The following is an 18,240-nucleotide window of genomic DNA, read 5'->3' on the forward strand; positions in this document are numbered from 1 at the left end:
ATAACATTTAAACAATCAGCCTGGTTAAAGAAATATATAGATCTAAATACTAATATATGGTCACAAGCAGAGAATGCATTTGAGAAGGATTTTTATAAGTTGGCTAATAATGCTGTTTTTGGTAAAACTATGGAAAATATAAGAAAAAGAATAAATGTAAGATTAGTACATAACGAAAATTTGTTTGAGGATTTAGTAGCTGAACCTAACTTCAAAGATAGAACGATATTCTCTGAGAATTTAGCTGCTATTCATATGTATAAAACTATAATTGTATTTAACACACCTTTCTATGTAGGGATGGCAGTATTAGGTATTTCTAAAATATGTTTGTACGACTTTTACTATAATGTTTTGAAAAATTGATATGGAGACAATGTAAAATTGTTAATGACTGACACTGGTTCTGTTATAGCACATTTAGAAACTGAGGATTTTTGCGAACATCTGAAAGATATGTATGAATATTTAGATACCTCTGATTAAAAAAGACAATGAATATGGATTGAAATTCGTTAATAAAAAGGTATTAGGAAAATTTAAAGACGAATTGAAAGGTTTTGTAATAGAGGAGTTTGTAGTTTTAAAATCAAAAATGTATGCTATTAAAGAGAAAGGGGGAGATTAGGATGATCAGATTAGAAAAGCAAAGGGTATAAAGAAAAATATGGTTATAAAAGATTTATCATTTGAGGATTATGAGAACTGTGTTTTAGAAAACAAAGATTTATATAAAATGCAAAATCATATTCGTAGCAAAAAGCATACTGTATACTCAGTAGAAGGAAACAAGTTAGCTAGCTTTACGTGCTTATGACGGCAAGAGATATATATTGAATGATGACATACATACTTTAGCTTGGGGTCATTGTAACATAGAATTAAGGAAAGAAGATTTGATTCCCAAGTTAAAAGTGTTATAGATCAATATGCTAAGAGTAGACGAGAAAGAGAAACACAACGAATAGAAGAGCTAAATTAGATTTAAGTAATTTTTGATATGAGTTTTATGAGTAATTACATAAAACAGTAGTTTATTTATCTTTACTCCCAATGTGAATAAAGCATCATCCTTACCCTGCATTTCAAAAATTCATTTATATAATCACTCCACTTGTTATTATTAACATGATTGATAAAGATATGATATTTCATAAAACTGAAATAGTAGTCTAAATTCTTATAGGGCAAAGCATTATTCCACATCTCGTATATTTTATGAAGGTGACATTTTGCTCTTTCATCAATTTGAACTTTTCCATTCTTATAAGCGATGTAAAATTCTAAAGACATTACTTTGATATAATTCAGTTCGTTTTGTAAGCCTGTAAATTCTTCTTCAGATAATTGTTCAGGATTTACAACATTATAAGCAAACGCGCCTATTTTTAGTATTTCATCATTTTGTTTATTCACTTTTTTCCGGCATGCTTTACACTCACCTCGTCTTGTATTTCCATTTCAAGCAAATTCTTGGTATTATTTTAATTCTCCACAAATTATACACTTTTTAATGATTTATTAAATATAAAATATTCAAAATAGTTATTTCATTTTTTTTTTTTTGGATTTCAAATGTCATAAATGCCTATGCGATCTCACTTTGTGCTATCCTTCTGTGTTAAGTAATATTGATCAAAGTACTAGGAGGGGGAATATATACTCAAACTAACAACTGGAGGGGAAACGATAGTCAAAAAGTGTGCGTAAACTTAATATGTTTTAAAGATTTGTGGCTAATTCGTTGGTTGGGGTGTGTGCTAGAATCGGTACCAATGACACTACTGATAACATTTTTATTTTTTAGTGGTAACATATTACAGGTTGGTTTGTTTCTGAACAAGACCTCCCGTGAGGGTTCTATCCCGCGCTCCTGCGTGTCCGCGCTTCTGCTTAGATAGAATTTGTGTTTTCATTCGAAACCTGGCATAGATTGGTTGGTATATTTGCATAAGACCTACGCATTCACGTAAGGGCCCTGTGCTACGCTCCTTCCCCAATTAGGTTAGATAGCATACGTGCTCTTTAATGGCCACCTAACACAGGTTGGTACTTGTTTTACCCAAAACCTCTTAACACCAATCTACCCCGGATTATGCAACAGCACACCTCAGTGTAACAAGCAAATGAATTTATGAAAAATCAGTACTTTTCCACACTCATCGTTTATGAATATACCCACCATCGTTTACAGCAACAAAGGTTTTGTTACATAAAAGGAAGTACCTGTTCTTAAAGGAACTTTTTGCGCTGGATTCGAATATGCACTTGGTTTTTCTCCATCACGTACGATTTTCCCGTAACAGAGGGATTTTCGGGAAAATCCCTCAAAAATTTCCCTTTTCGTTTATTTTACACCCTAAGATCTTGTCCCCTTGCATATACTAACATAGAAATTATACCTAAGTATACTTTGATTCATATTTAACAAACCCTCCAAGTTTCGTAATAATCGCTTTATTCTTTCTAGAGAAATAAATATGTTTGTATGTATACTGTGTGTACTGTTTATTGCACCTTATAGTAATGCTTTCAGATCTCTTAAGTTGAGGTAAAAACGTTTTGCTTTATTACCACAAACACATATATAAAATATAATTTACAAGTGTGACAATTTACAATAAACAATAATACAAATGTACCAAAAGGTCATGAAAAGACAATCAAAACTATCACAATATATGAAACTTCCATTGGGTTACAAAAACGTACACTACTTCCTTCTTTTGTAAGAAATGTTGCATTCTCTAACAAGACCCCAACAATAGTCCCCCATCATTGAAGGATCCCATCGTCCCTGGTACCTTTTCTCCATTGCCATTATATCTTGGTGGAATCTTTCCCCCTGTTCGTCGCTGAGAGCACCTAGGTTAGCAGGAACAAAGCTGAGGTGGGAGTGCAAAAAGTGGATTTTTAAAGACATCCTACAACCCAACTCTTTGTATTTCTGTATCATGTCCTGTACGATTTCTGTGTAACTCTCAGCTTTGTTATTGCCCAGAAAGTTGCGCACAACACACTTAAATGCTGTCCAGGCAGCTAGCTCAGCACTGTTTAACTTGCTGTCAAAGCTATCATCAAGCATTAATTTCCTAATTTGGGGACCAATAAACACTCCCGCTGAAATCTTAGCATCACTCAGGTTAGGGAACTTATCTCGCAAATACTTAAAACCTTCACCAGATGTGTCCATGGCTTTGACAAAGTTTTTCATAAGTCCTAACTTGATATGAAGTGGCGGTAGTAATATCTTATTAGGATCTACCAAAGGAGCGTATTTGACGTTGCATTCTCCAGGTAAGTAATTCACTCTAGGTTCCCATTCCTTCACTTCATAATGTTTGTCATCAGCTCGGCTATCCCATAAACATAAAAAACATTGGTACTTCGTGTAACCGCACTGCAGTCCTAATAAAATACCAACTACCTTGAGATCACAACATATTTGCCAGCAATGGTCCTTGTAATTTATAAGATTTAGCAAAGTTGACATGGTGTCATAGGATTCCTTAATCTTCACTGAGTGCGCAAGTGGTATAGAAGGTTTTTTATTTCCATTATGTAAAAGGACAGCTTTAAGGCTGACCTTTGACGCGTCGATAAATAACCTCCATTCTTCTGGAACGTAAGGAATTCCTAGCTCCGCCATCAACCCATTTATATCCGTACATACGCACACATTATCTTGCATTGAGAAATAGCTTGAAAATTGAACATGCCTTTTCCTGTACACTGATATGTTCGTTTCTGCATCCAATAAGTTCCACTGCTGGAGCCTTGATCCCAGAAGTTCCGCCTCTTGTTTTGTCAGGTGCAAATCACGGAATAGGTCATTAAGTTCACATTGCCGGATGAAATGTGGCTCGCGAACACAGTCAGGGATGAACGTTGGATCCTTGGATGTACATGTTGATGTCAATGGTTCATCAAGGTCATGATCATCATCGGAGTCTTTTGGCCATATCTCTTCCCAGTAGGTAGGGGGCTCGGGAAGTGGAAGTTCATCCACGTGCGGAATAGGTCTAATTGCGGATTTAACGTTGGGATAACTTATTGTGTATTTGCTTTTTTTTTAGAATACTTAACTACTGTGAGACAAAAATAACAATCATCCAGATGGTTGGTGGGATGAGTCTGTATTCCATTCTTTTTCTTTTGCATTCTGTTACATTTGATAACAAATATTGATAACCATTTCATGAACAAAACGAAAAAACTTGGAGAATTGTATATATATATATATGTATTAAGATATACATATACTGTACGTTTAAAAAAATATACGTTGGGAGTACATTCTATTTTTATACACGTTTCTAATTTACAGAGAGCAATACAAGTGTGTTGTTGACTATTGTAAATATTCATTTTAATGTCTGTGTTTGTAGTAATAAAGCAAATCGTTTTTACCCCAACTCAGGAGATCTGAAAGCATTACTATCAGGTGCAATAAACAGTGCACACAGTATACATACAAATATATTTATTTCTCTATAAAGAACAAAGTGATTTTTACGAAACTTTTAGGGTTTATTAAATATAAATCAAGGTATACTTAGGTATAATTTCTATGTTACTATATGTAAGGGGACAGGAGCTAGGGGAATAAAATATCTGAAAAAGGGAAATTTTTGAGAAATTTCCCGAAAATCCCTCTGTTACGGGAAAACTGTACGTGATGGAGAGAAACCGAGTGCACATTCGAATTCAGCGCAAAAAGTTCCTTTAATATCAGGTGATTTTTCTCATGTAACAAACAAAAAGTTTAAATTTGTTAACTAGTTATATAATTCATTTTATTTACGTTATTAAAACGCAACTAAATGAAATTGTTCTGTAAATGTTGCTAATTGTTGGTAATTCTGAACTCTTGCTGCGACAGTTAATCCTAACCTTAATCAAATTTCGCCGAAGTATGCCATGTACGAAAAAAACTCAATAATTACGTTTAAAAACGAAATTAATTCAAGAATAATAGCCTCGTCCATGATAAGCACTTTTTATGTTGGTCTCTCCCTACTACTTGCTTAAGCTTTATAACATGTATTAAACTTGTACTCGAAAGTCAATAGATGTACACTCATATACCAGTATATCTTGTTTCGTTGCTACTATGCTGTACTAACTAGATTCAGCGCATCTTTTCGCCCATATTAATGAAGCAGTTTGGCGGTAATTTTGACAATTTATCAGTTCTTAATACGCGGCCAGCTGACAGTTTGAAGAACGAATACACCCTTTTTTCCGCATATTAATGACCCAGGAGAAATACGATAATGTACGCACCTGCGGCTGGAGGTTGTATAGGGAAAAGAGGACATGACACATAATAAATGAACAATCTAATATATTGTTGGATTCATTAATATGCATCACATGTAACGCGGCAGCTGATGTTGGTCGTTGGAATGAGTAAAAGAAAATGTTTGAGAACTTTTTTAAGGAATAGGGGAAAGAACACTTTTGAAACCTCTGGAAAGGATATAAAAATAACAATTTATTTGCATGATGTGTACACTTACGTAGAAGAGATATGAAACTCAAGTATACTGTTGGAAGAATATATTTTACTACTAGGAGAGACTGGAAGATTGGTAAGTACTAACTTTGCAGTTTTCTTGTATTATAGTTGTTCAATTTTATATGCGAAAAGACATTAGAAAATGAAATACATGTAAAGCATTTTGTATTTTGTCTGAAGTATAATGGGACGGAGTATTTGTGTTTGATTTTAATCGGAATTGATTGCGGATTTTCCGTCATTGAAAATTATATGACTCGGTGTGCTTTTATGGAATTATAACATGACTAAGGTATAGCATAATGTTATATGGAGGGTAGATGGAATTTATATTTTTTATTGCACTTGTATTTGAACCAGGGCTCTCCTACGTGGAGAAACGTACGCTAAAATTTATGCTTGCAGTACCAACTTGTTACATATACATAGCTATTAATTGTGTAAGACATAACAGGTATATATATAAATTATATTGAACAGAAAGTTAGCAGAATGCGCCCCGGGAATCGAACCAGGACTCTTCTACGTAAAAAAACATACGATAAAACTTTTGCTTAGCAGGTGTTGTTACTTATATGTAGTTATGAATTCTGTTAGATGTATAATTGGTATTTAGAGAGTATGTGTTAAGAAGGAAGGTATAATGGATAGGGAGGCATGACACTGCCGGAACTCGAACAGGGTTGTCCCACTTGGAGAACCGTACGCTTGTTTGCATTGTAGGCTTTTTAGTTATAAATTGAATATTTCTACTGTGTATGAACGAACTTATATTAGATAGGTTGTAATACGATAAGTAGCTATTTGCATTTTTTCTTTTCCAGGTCATGAAGCAAATAGAAACTGTTATAATTAATAGAAACACTGGAGAATAAAACCTATTTTGAATTTGTTATTGAAATATAGCGGAGGTTTTTTAACGTAAAGGAATTATATATTTGTCCTAAAATATGGATTTACTGAAACCTTCGAATCATAGTTGTATGAAATATCGAAAATATTGGATAAAGTTTGATATGAATATTGAACACTGAAATATCGGCATAAAAGTTATTACAAGCTTTACATCCAACGAATATACTGCCTAAGCTAAAGGAGTCGATTAAATAAGGTACGCATTTATAATTTCCTGAAAGGAAAAAAAGTAGGGAAAACGAGAGTACTCCGAGAAAACCCACGCACAGCATGTTTGTTTAATACAAAGCTCACTTGGTGTGCTGAGATCTAACCAAGTACACCATGCACCAGAGTTGAACGCTGTATTCCGTACCCACAAGAGATTTTTCTATGTATTATATTTTAGATAAAGGAGAGTGAACAATAAAGTACGCATTTATAATTTGGTGGAACGAGAATGTAGGAGGAAACGGTATAATTCCACACGCAATGTTTAAACTAAAAATACACTTTTAGAGTGGGGAAGCATTTCTTTTCAGAAGTGCCTTACTTTATGGACATTACTATCTACTGTTTACGAAATTTTGGTAGCAAACAATTTATAAGGAAAGAAAAATATTGTAGGTAAATAATGTTGCAAGTCTTATATGGTACAGGTAACGGATGAAATTCTGAATACGGAATTAAATTTTTATTTATTTGTATACATTACGCTGAAGGAAATGGATTGAAAATAATAAGTTGTCTTATATTATTGAAGTTGATTGCTTGACTGAAGGATGTTACTTTTAACACTGAAAACCCACAATTATTTTCCACTGAGAGTTCAATAGCAACTATATGTATAAAAATAGATTTGTAAAGGAGATATATGATGTACGTTATGGACAATTTGACATTATTTAAACAGTGTAGGTAACCAACACCAGTGGTAAAAACTATTAACATTACTGTGAACAATGGTAATTAGCGTGTCGAAGAGACTGGCGGGTGCTGGGACCTCATGCACCATAGGTGAACGCTGTATTGCGTACCCACGATAGCTCTTTTATTAATACATTTTTGAATAAGAAGAGTGTTGAATAAAGTACGTATTTATAATTTGGTAGAACGAGAATGTAAGGGAGAACTTCACACATAGAGTTTAATCTAGAAATACACTTTGAATGAGGGAAAGCATTTCGTTTCAGAAGTGACTTTTTTATGATCAGCGCTACTTAATGTATATGAACGATGAGAGAAACTTACTGTAGTAGTTATTGGAGAATTATACTTTTTGAAACTCTTTATAGAAAACTAGATGTTTATTTAACTTTTCTACATAATAGTAAAGATAATATATATATATATATATATATATATATATATATATATATGTAATAACACACAATTTTGACGTTATTTAAACAGTGTAGGTAACGACACTTTTAAACCAATACAAGAGACAGACAATTATTTGTGAGCGCAGATTGTGATAGTAATGGTGTGCTTGGTTTATTAGGATGAGTCTTATATGCAGATGGAAACAATTGCTTTAAATAAGAGATATCATTTTCAACGTATAGTTTGGGTAAATTGCTTTACTTTAGAACTCATGACATTAAGTACAAGGTAACCAACACCATTGAGGATAACTATTAGCAGGACTGTGAACGATGGGAACTAGCGTGTTGGAGAGACAGATACATTTTGCGTACATAATAATAACGAGTATGAATATTTTGCTTCACACCTAGATTATGCAACCGACAAGTCAAAAACGTTTTGATGATTGCATATTATATTCACAGACAGTCTGATACTATTTTGTATTTTACTTGAAATGTGATGAATGTTTCTTTGAATTTAAAAAAGTATTTTATTTTATAGGTCTTGTTTGTGAGTTAGAAAAGAAGTATATATTGTATATATTAAGATCTCAACTTTCTCCATAGAATTTTACATCGACAAAACATTTGAATTGAATAATAATACGATTGTTGTGCCTTGGCGGGCTAAGATTAAACCATGGACCCATCACGCGCCAGAGATGAACAATTTGAAGTCGATGAAGAATATTTTATAATCCCACAGTAGTACGAATAATTGCTTGAGATTCTTAGTATACTATGTGATACACAGGTTACATGAATTTTGTTTTGTTCTTTTGAACAATTGTTTAAGAGGACCAGAAGGATAGACTTCAAGAACTATCTATGGTCCACGGATAACAGTTCTTAATTTTATAGCTTTATACACTTCCATTCAAAATTATAGGGCCATTAGATGATTGTATAAGACTTTTGTTGGAATAAATTATTTCGCTGGAACCTTTTTAAAGTTTAATGTAAAACTTTAAACATAATGAAGAAAATCAGAACATGCTCAGGTGAAATAAAATTGAAAATTCCCACCGTGCAAAAGCATTAAGGAAAACAGTCCTTGTTTTCAATCTGAGACTATCTATGGTTGAGATTGACGGCCAAATATAACGATTATTTTTCTCAGATGATGACTACGTATGCTTATGCCAGTAGCTAAAACTGGAAAAGTGAACCAGGTAGTGTTTGTAAAATGGTATTACTTGGTTCAATCTCACAACATGTACAATTGTGATGGACAAAAATCCATGGGTAGTAGTGTTGGACAACAACAATTTCACGAAACAGTATCAAATTAACGATACATGAACTTTCAAAAGACGAAATGATTCTTTATCTGGACTGTTAATATGTATTTGAAATTTTATCGGAACAAGCATTCAACTTAAAATATAATAAACCAATGAACTATCTAGTTGCATTATAGGTGGGCGACACAGGTGTGGATCAAACGTTTATGTACTGATTTTTTGAACACGTGTTGTGTGCGATAATTCAATTTTATTTAACTTTTAATATTAGAGATTATTTTTATACAACCATTCAATATTTATTATTTCTTAAATGTATTTACTTTCATCATTTGTCCATTGTAATGTTAGTAGAAAAAACGTTTTATTTAACACCATGAGCACGAGAACGTACGAGAAAAATATTAGGCATTTTTAATTATCACTGTACGGAATACTTTTTTGAACGGGAACAGTTTGGTCCACTTCTAAAGTGCACACATTGGTACGAGGATCCCTTAGCTCAATCCCAGACCATGACAATTTGTGATGGACAACACCCTCTGGATTTTCTCGGTGTTCTCCATTTCCTACGACTTTCTTCATATTCAACATTTTACAATCATTAGTTACCTACTTGTAAAATGTCTCAAGTAGATGAGTATATAAGACTCATGCCAGAATAAGTGTGTTCGCTTTGCTCGCAAGAAAGAAGAAAGAAGAAACTAGTATCCACATTCCAGAATAAGTGTTTCCGCTTTCCTCTCAAGCCTGTAAAATTAAGAAACTTGTATCCACGAAGTGAAATTTAGCTATTCAACGTTGCCTACTTCTAAAATGTCTCAACTAGATGAGTTGATGACTCGTGCCAGAATAAGTGGTCTCGCTTTGCTCTCAAGACAGAAAAAAGAAGAAACTGGTATCCACATGCCAGAATAAGTGTTATCGCTTTCCTCTCAAGACAGAAAAAAGAAGAGATTCGTATCCACTCGCTTTAAGAGGCTTTAATCGCAAAATTTCACGAGTTTCGTGGATACGATTTTAATGTCTCTCCAACACGCTAATTCCCATCGCTCACAGTCCTGCTAATAGTTATCACCAATTGTGTTGGTTACCTTGTACTTAATGTCATGAGTTCTAAAGTAAAGCAATTTAACCAAATTATACGTTCAAAGTGCTATCTCTTATTTAAAGCAATTGTTTCCATCTTCATGTAAAACTAATCCTAATAAACCAAGCACACCATTACTATCACAATCTGCGCTTTCAAATAATTGTCCGTCTCTTGTATTGCCTTAAAAGTGTCGTTACCTAATGTATACAAATAAATAAAAACTTAATTCCGTATTTAGAATTTCATCCGTTAACTGTACCATATAAGGCTTGCAACATTATTAACCTACAATGTTTTTTCCTTATATCTGCTTATCCTTATATCAAATTGTCTGCTACCAAAACTTCGTAAACAGTAAATAGTACTGTCCATAAAAATAAGTCACTTCTGAAACGAAATACTTTCCCTCATTCAAAGTGTATTTTTAGTTTAAACATTGTGTAACTCCTTTGCGTTAAAAAAAAAACCTCCGCTACATTTTAAGAACAAAAAATTCACGACAATAGGTTTTATTCTCTTGTGTTTATCTTAATTATAAGAGTTTCTATTTGCTTCATGACCTGGAAAAGAAAAAACGCAAATAGTTACTTATCGTTTTACAACTTTCAAATTAAAAAATATAATATTCAGCGTAGTACTAACGTTCTCAACCATACTGGCTTTGCATGTGAAAAGCCATGGTGCGGATTCTGCTAACTACCAATCCAATATAAGTTCGTTCATACACAGTAAAATATACGATTTATAACTAAAAAAGCCTACAGTGCAAGCGAGCGTACGGTTCTCCAAGTAGGACAGGTCTGTTTGAGTTCCTTCAGTGCCATGACTCCATATCCAGTACACCTTCCTTCGTAACATATACTTTCTAAATACTAATTATACATCTAACAGAATTCATAACTACATATAAGCAACAACACCTGCTAAGCAAAATGTTTTTTATCTTGCGGTTTTTCACGTGGAAGTTTCCTGCTTGGTTCCCGGGGCGCATTCTGCTAACATTCTGTTCAATATAATTTATATTTATATCTGTTATGTCTTACACAATTCATAGCTATGTATAAGTAGCAAGTTCGCATTGCATGCATAAAATTTAGCGTACGATTCTCCACGTGGGAGAGCCCTGGTTCAAATCCAAGTGCAATAAAAAATATAAATTCCATCTACCCTCATATTACATTATACTATATCTTAGTCACGTTATAGTTCCATAAAAGTACACCGAGTCATATAATTTTCAATGCCGGAAAATCCGCAATCAATTTCCGACTAAAACAAACGCGTCCGTTCTATTATACTCCAAACAAATTCAAAATGCTTTACATGTATTTCATTTTCCAATGTTCCTTTCCAATATAAAAATGAACAAGTATAATACAAGAAAACTACAAAGTTAGTACTCACCAATCTTCCAGTCTCTCCTAGTAGTAAAATATATTCTTCCAACACTATACTTGCGTTTCTTATCTCTTCTTCGTAAGTGTACACATCATGCAAATAAATCGTTATTTTTATATCCTTGAATCTTTCCAGAAGTTTCAAAAGTGTTCTTTCCCCTATTCCAACAATAATAACCCTAAGAAAAAAACTCAAACATTCCAGCATTTTCTTTCACTCATTCCAACGACCAACATTTCGTGCCGCGTTACATGTGATGCATATTAATGAATCCAACAATATATTGGATTGTTCTACGTGTGTGATCTGCATATTTTATTTCCGATAAGTCTTTCTGTATTCTGCTTGTCCAATTAACATTTCTTTAACCTTAAAACATTTATTATGTTTCATGTCATGTTTTTCCTATACAACCTCCGGTCGCAGTTGCGTTCATTATCATATTTCTTCTGTGTCATTAATATGCAGAAAAAAGGGTGTATCCATTCTTCGAACTGTCAACCGCCCGTGTGTTTAGAACTACTAAAATGTCAAAATTATCGTCAAACTGCCTCATTAATTTGGGCGAAAAGATGCGTCTCTCTTAATAATTTTAAGAATTTTAAATCTTTTCGTTTACCACCCAGAGCAACAACAAATTATTCTGTTTTCATGATTCCCAGTATTGCAAGCAATGTGAATAATACTCCCGCTGAACACACTGCAAGAAGACGCTAGAAATATTTAACTCTTTTGGAAATAATGCTAGTTTAGTCATTAGACAACCTTTAAAAGGTGCTAAATTTATATTGTAACGATAATAAATAAAGCATTTTGATAAGCAACGTTTAAGCGTATGTGCATAATTTTTTGACATACAAGTACATCAACTCAGATATTTCCGGTTCAAGTTAATGACTGATACTTCCCGGGTAGGTGGAGAAACCACATACTTTTCAGGAATTATTGATTTACTATGTAGGATACTATAAAGTTGGTAAGAAAGTTAGTTGGAATTAGTTAATGAGTGATTGAAGAAGAAAACAACGCTTACCTGGATATCCTTTTCCTGTTTTTTTTTTCACCGGTCTGTTTGTTTTGACGAGTATCGCGTTTCAAATATCTCATATTGAATGCAACTTGTAGTTGTTTCTCGCACATTGATGTAGGTGCCGATAGCAGTTAGTGAGGAAGACTGCTGTTCTTCCTATAGGAAATATATGTTGTAAATGTCGTAGGGACGCGTTTTTTTATAGGCACAAGAATGCGTTTCACACTTATGAAAAAGTTTTCATTGGAAATTGTAGGAGAGGGACAAAGTCCTTTTTTTTTACCTCCGTTTTCAAGAGAACTTCTCTTTCTCGGGCAAAACACAATTGTTTAACGGTGATGCGCCCTATGGGCTACTGGCGTTTGTATAGCCGTCCAGTTATTAATGATGCTAATGCGAATCTGAATATTTCTAAAAAAAATGTGTCCAATTTTTTAGCTATTGTAGTGCGGTTTGCGTTCGCTGGGCTATGGATTCCTCTACTAAACTTGGGGGCCTAGTGATAACAGTTCAGATAGATGAATCCTAGTTCAGGAAACAGAAAATCAGTCAGGTGGGCGGCGCGTGTGATCGAGTTACGAGTGTTTGGAAGTTACGATGTTGGTTTTGGAAATATATTTGGAAATGACGTATCGAGTTGGTTCCTGGAGCGATCAAATTGCATCGGATTCCAACTCCCTTTATTTGCTTCCTTTTACTTTTAAACATTATTTCACTTAGAACTAGTATTTCTTTATTCTTTACTTTCACTTTTATAATTCTATACTTTTTTTACCTCTTTGTAAATGAAAGTACGACACATCTTAGTCAAATCATGGAAACACTGTACTGTACTAATGATAGCGCCTCACTCATCACTCAAAACAGATAATAAAAATAGGTTGCATTTTTTATAAGACATTGAGCCTATTGCACTGTCGTGTGCGGAGCGGAAGTCTTCACATCCAGCAACACAAACGTGGTAATGATGTTTTTCAGTAACGGGACATAACAATATAATCAAACACCTTAGTAATTGGGAAGGTTTATTGTACCCAATGTAAATACCTGACATTTTGGCGTCTCGGGAGATTTCTTCGGGACTCCGGGAACGGTAGTGAAAAAACTGAACAATCCCCTTATTGCTGGACAGTTGGTCACCCTAGTCTAAGTGCTATTTGGAAATGTGCAAGCAACTTTTAAATTTGCTTTCATGATTTCTTATTAATTTTCGTTAAACAAGTCCGTTGAAGTTTAATGTTGAGAATCCTTGTAGATATATGTAGATGCGTGAAAATGTATCATCCAGACAAAAATGTACGTAAATACTTAAATGTTTTTCTGAGTTTAGAGATTTAATTCAAGAAAATGTACTTATAAATGTTTGTAGTTTAATGCCACTGAACACAGTACACTGCTCTGTTTTCTAAAGTAGCCACTCATTTTGTATTTTAATTAACGTGTTGTAAACTTTCATGTGTTCTGTGACTTTAATTTTGTGTATCATTAAATGCATGCATAGCAATCCAGATCCCTGTTTTCAACTAACTCGGAATTTTTAATTCTCATCTTGCCCTGTATTAGGACACGCCTTTAATTGTGTTTCTGATTTCCTCTTTTCTCTCGTTCGTCGAATCATTTGTTTATTTCATTTATTTTGTTTGTATACGCCCATTTATGGTGTTCGAACGTCGTTTTTCCAAAGTACGTGATTTCTTTAAATTTTACAATTTCTATCTAAAATTTTATGAAACTTCTTCTGGAGTCTTGTCGTCTAGTTTGTGCTGTTTTACGAAATTATAATTTTATCTCCTAGATGTCACTTAAAGCCTATTCTTTTACGAAATGAGGAATTCTAGTTATGCTCTCCTCCAGGACTCTTACTACATGAAAATTAGTAAGGATTGTTCTACATTGGAAACACATGTTAGCCGCCCATGCTGTTAATAAATTCATGTCATACTTATTCAGATACGAACGAACACTTTCAATGCATAATCATTGACAGTTTGAATCTACCCAATATAGTTTCTGAGAAATTTTCTTTAGTATTACGCCAATTGCTAGAAAATCCAAATTTTAATTTTAGTTTTAATTTACAAACTACTATTTCTTCCATGGATACTCTACTCCAACACGAAGGAAGTTTATAAATACTAAGAGTGAGCTTCATTTATAGAATTAATTTTTACGGATTGTCATTCTAATTGCTATCTGAATTCTTATAATGTTAATTGGTATTTGGATATTCTTTCGCTTTAAGTTTATCATTCGTGCCAATATATCATTAACATTCTACCTTATGCATGACAACCAGCAATTCAAGACGTTCATAACATGAATTCAGTTTATCTTTTGTATGGACACCTTCCTTGTTGCAGTGATTATCACAATGTTTGTAGTGTTTATAATTTATTCACTTATACTGTATTATCTCACTTGGTTTACCAAACAAACCACAATGCTACCAAGACGCGACTCGACACATACCTTCCTACTGCACTGTATACTTACAATAATAACACCGCTACAGATTCTAACAATATACCACCATCTAATTTACATCTTGCCATTTTTGGTGTAAATGTATTCATTTTTATACCAAAGCTTAAACAGCCTCCCCTTCTAGCAAATGATGTGTTACTCACAGATCCTTCAAGCGTCAAAGAATTAACGGTTTAGTGTTTGCTCCGCTGCCATTATCCAAGTGCTACTACTGTGAGTTTTAGTGATTTGTAATTTTAGTATCTCTTTTTAAATAATAATAAATAAATGTTCCTCAGTGTCTATCTCCCTGAAGAAAATCTTAAAATTTGGCTTACCTTTTAAAGTGGCCTGGAAGGTGTAATATCCAGGACTGTATGTTTAGAAACAAACAGCAATTGCTTCTATTTAGAAAATATAAACAATGTGAGTCTTGCAACGGATTACGTAAACTGCAGACGACAGGAACAGCGACACCACTAGTCATGAAGTCCAAGGAACTACAACCTCACTAACTCACCTAGAGCACCTATATATATGAAAGAATATTTCAGCCAGAAAAATAAGTCTGCGACTGCTCACCCTTTCTTTAACTTCCTTCGGAGCATTAGGAGAAATCTATTACAAAGCCTCTAGTTTGTTCGAAGGTTTAAATTACTTATATCTTTGAACTCAGCTTTCTCGGAGATTTGTTCGCACACCAAACCTCCTGTCTTGTTTCGGAGCTCTGTGAAATTAACCTTCTCTCTGATTGCGTGAATAATTCGGGTTCCAAAATCCATTTTACTATCTCGCTTCTGAACTCTGGAGATCCCGCCTATGCTGTTCGGTCCTTGAGTCTTCTCTCTCTTTACTCAGTATTAAAGAATTTACATTTACTGATCTTTCTAATACACTGCTAATATCGAAGTTAGTAATATAAGCTTTTAGTTCGAAAATGATTCCTGATTGTAAAGTATTCTTACCTAATCCCCGATAGTCAGAAGTTTATAATATTAATATTGTGTAATTATTGTTATTTTCTCTTTATTGTGGGAACTACAATTTTACGATTGGCACTACTAACTAGCCAAGTAAAAGTACTTGTTATTCAGGGGAGTTTTCAGTGGTTGAATAGATATGTAACTTTTAATGTGGCCATTGTGCATTTCTTGGAGCATGTATACCTTTATATGAACCCATACTGACGTGAAAACCAAAGTAAAATTGGTAATTTTCGATTTGATTCATAGATATGAATCATATTCAAAAATTTACATTTACGAAATTTCACACATTCATATATTATAAAATATATAAGCTTATAACAATTGCTGTATATCATGTTTACATTTTTAATCATGTTTAAAATTTTTCTTCACCGTGTTAAAGATGCTCATAATTTACTTTAATGGTAAATAGCTATAATAGTTTTTTTTTCCCAATTTAAGGTGAACCATTCCGTAAGTATAAACTTTATATAAATCATAATATTTTATAATATCGTATGGTTAAATTAAGAATATATAAGTATCTATGTTTGAAAGCATTTATTTGGATAAATAATAATACTAAATAGATATATCATTAAATATCACTAGTTAACAAATTTAAACTTTTTGTTTGTTACATGAGAAAAATCACCTGATCTTAAATGAACTTTTTGCGCTGAATTCGAATATGCACTCGGTTTCTCTCCATCACGTACAGTTTTCCCGTAACAGAGGGATCTTCTGGAAATTCCCTCAAAAATTTCCCTTTTTCAGATATTTTATTCCCCTAGCTCCTGTCCCCTTACATATAGTAACATAGAAATTATACCTAAGTATACCTTGATTTATATTTAATAAACCCTAAAAGTTTCGTAAAAATCGCTTTGTTCTTTCTAGAGAAATAAATATATTTGTATGTATACTGTGTGCACTGTTTATTGCACCTGATAGTAATGCTTTCAGATCTCCTGAGTTGGGGTAAAAACGATTTGCTTTATTACTACAAACACAGACATAAAAATGAATATTTACAATAGTAAACAACAACACTTGTATTGTAGGGTGGGCCGAAAAAATCGAAAGTTGATGAATCGACTTCCGATAGTGCGGTAAACTTGCCTCATGACCTCAAAACAACGTCTGCGAGATTTCAACGAAATCTGTTAACATCTTGAGGTTCCTCAAAGCTGCCAAAAATTTGAAAATTAATCAAAACACTCATTTTTTAATATTTTTTTATTTCATAAAAGTTTTACATTTAACAACTTCCGATAGCAATTAAAATTCAATTTTAATAGTCTTTAGCAACAGTAAACAATTTCAGCAATATCAATGAATTTCTTTAGGTTCCTCAGAACTGCCAAAAAATGACAAAATTTCACCAAAATCCTTCTTATTTGAAAATCTTTATAATATTTTAATTATGCCCGTAAAACAAATTCTATTTTTTTAGATAAATTGCCAATTGTTGAGTAGGCAACACTGCACGTAGTAAAGAGTAAACTAGTAGTAACTGGTAATTGTTAGCGAGCGGTTGAGAAGTGTTGTACGTACAAATCAGAAACAATCAATGCGTGGTGTTCAATGTGAGGATAAAAGTTTTCTTTTTATTTTAGTGCAGTTAGATATTAATTATTAAATCAACATTAAAATAAAACGTGTTGATCTGTTCCATTTTCTTTGTACGCAAGCCAAGGAATATAGGTAAAAAGTCTTGTTATTTTAGTACAGTAAGAAATTAAAGTCGAAATGGCCTCCTTCAAGCCAGTAGACAAGAACGAATCTGTGACCTCTACTCCAAAGTCAAGCAAAGTATTGCGGAGCGAAATGGAGTGTCCGATAATCGGACCGCCGAAGAACTTGAATCCTTGCCAACTCCCAACTATCCTCGATGTACTGCGATGTTGCTTAGAAGAGAGGTTCAACATTATAAATGCTGCAGGCAATAAGAAGGATCCAAGTTTTTCTGCTATTGCCGAAACAGTTGCAGTAAAAGTTGAGGAATTGTACCAAAAGTGTTCCATCCCATTTGTTAGTCACAACAGAGTTATCAAGATGATTAAAGGCTTCCACGTGAAGTGTCAAGCACTAAAGAAGAACTACAAACGTGATAATGAGAAACCGCAATGTGCAGCTAAACTGGATGAATTCATCAGGGAAGCTGGGGGAAAACTTTTTGACATAGCTGCTTGCAAGTGCAAGGTTTTCAAAACCTGCACTTGTGAAAAAATGAAAAAGGTTCCTCCACTTGAGCAA

The 18,240-nt window shown here is 33.5% G+C and overlaps 1 long non-coding RNA gene across 1 annotated transcript in view; it reads left to right on the forward strand.

Annotated features, from left to right (window-relative positions):
* LOC145683330 (uncharacterized) overlaps positions 1–18,240 on the forward strand; it is a 369,470-nt gene that overhangs the window by 261,152 nt on the left and 90,078 nt on the right. The window contains exon 2 of the long non-coding RNA XR_014131046.1: positions 16,444–16,455. This is a non-coding gene — a long non-coding RNA (uncharacterized LOC145683330). The remainder of the gene's footprint in view (positions 1–16,443; positions 16,456–18,240) is intronic.

This window comes from Thermobia domestica, chromosome 4 (genome assembly GCF_964235325.1).
Source record: "Thermobia domestica chromosome 4, izTheDome1.hap1.1, whole genome shotgun sequence".
NCBI classification, from domain to species: domain Eukaryota; kingdom Metazoa; phylum Arthropoda; class Insecta; order Zygentoma; family Lepismatidae; genus Thermobia; species Thermobia domestica.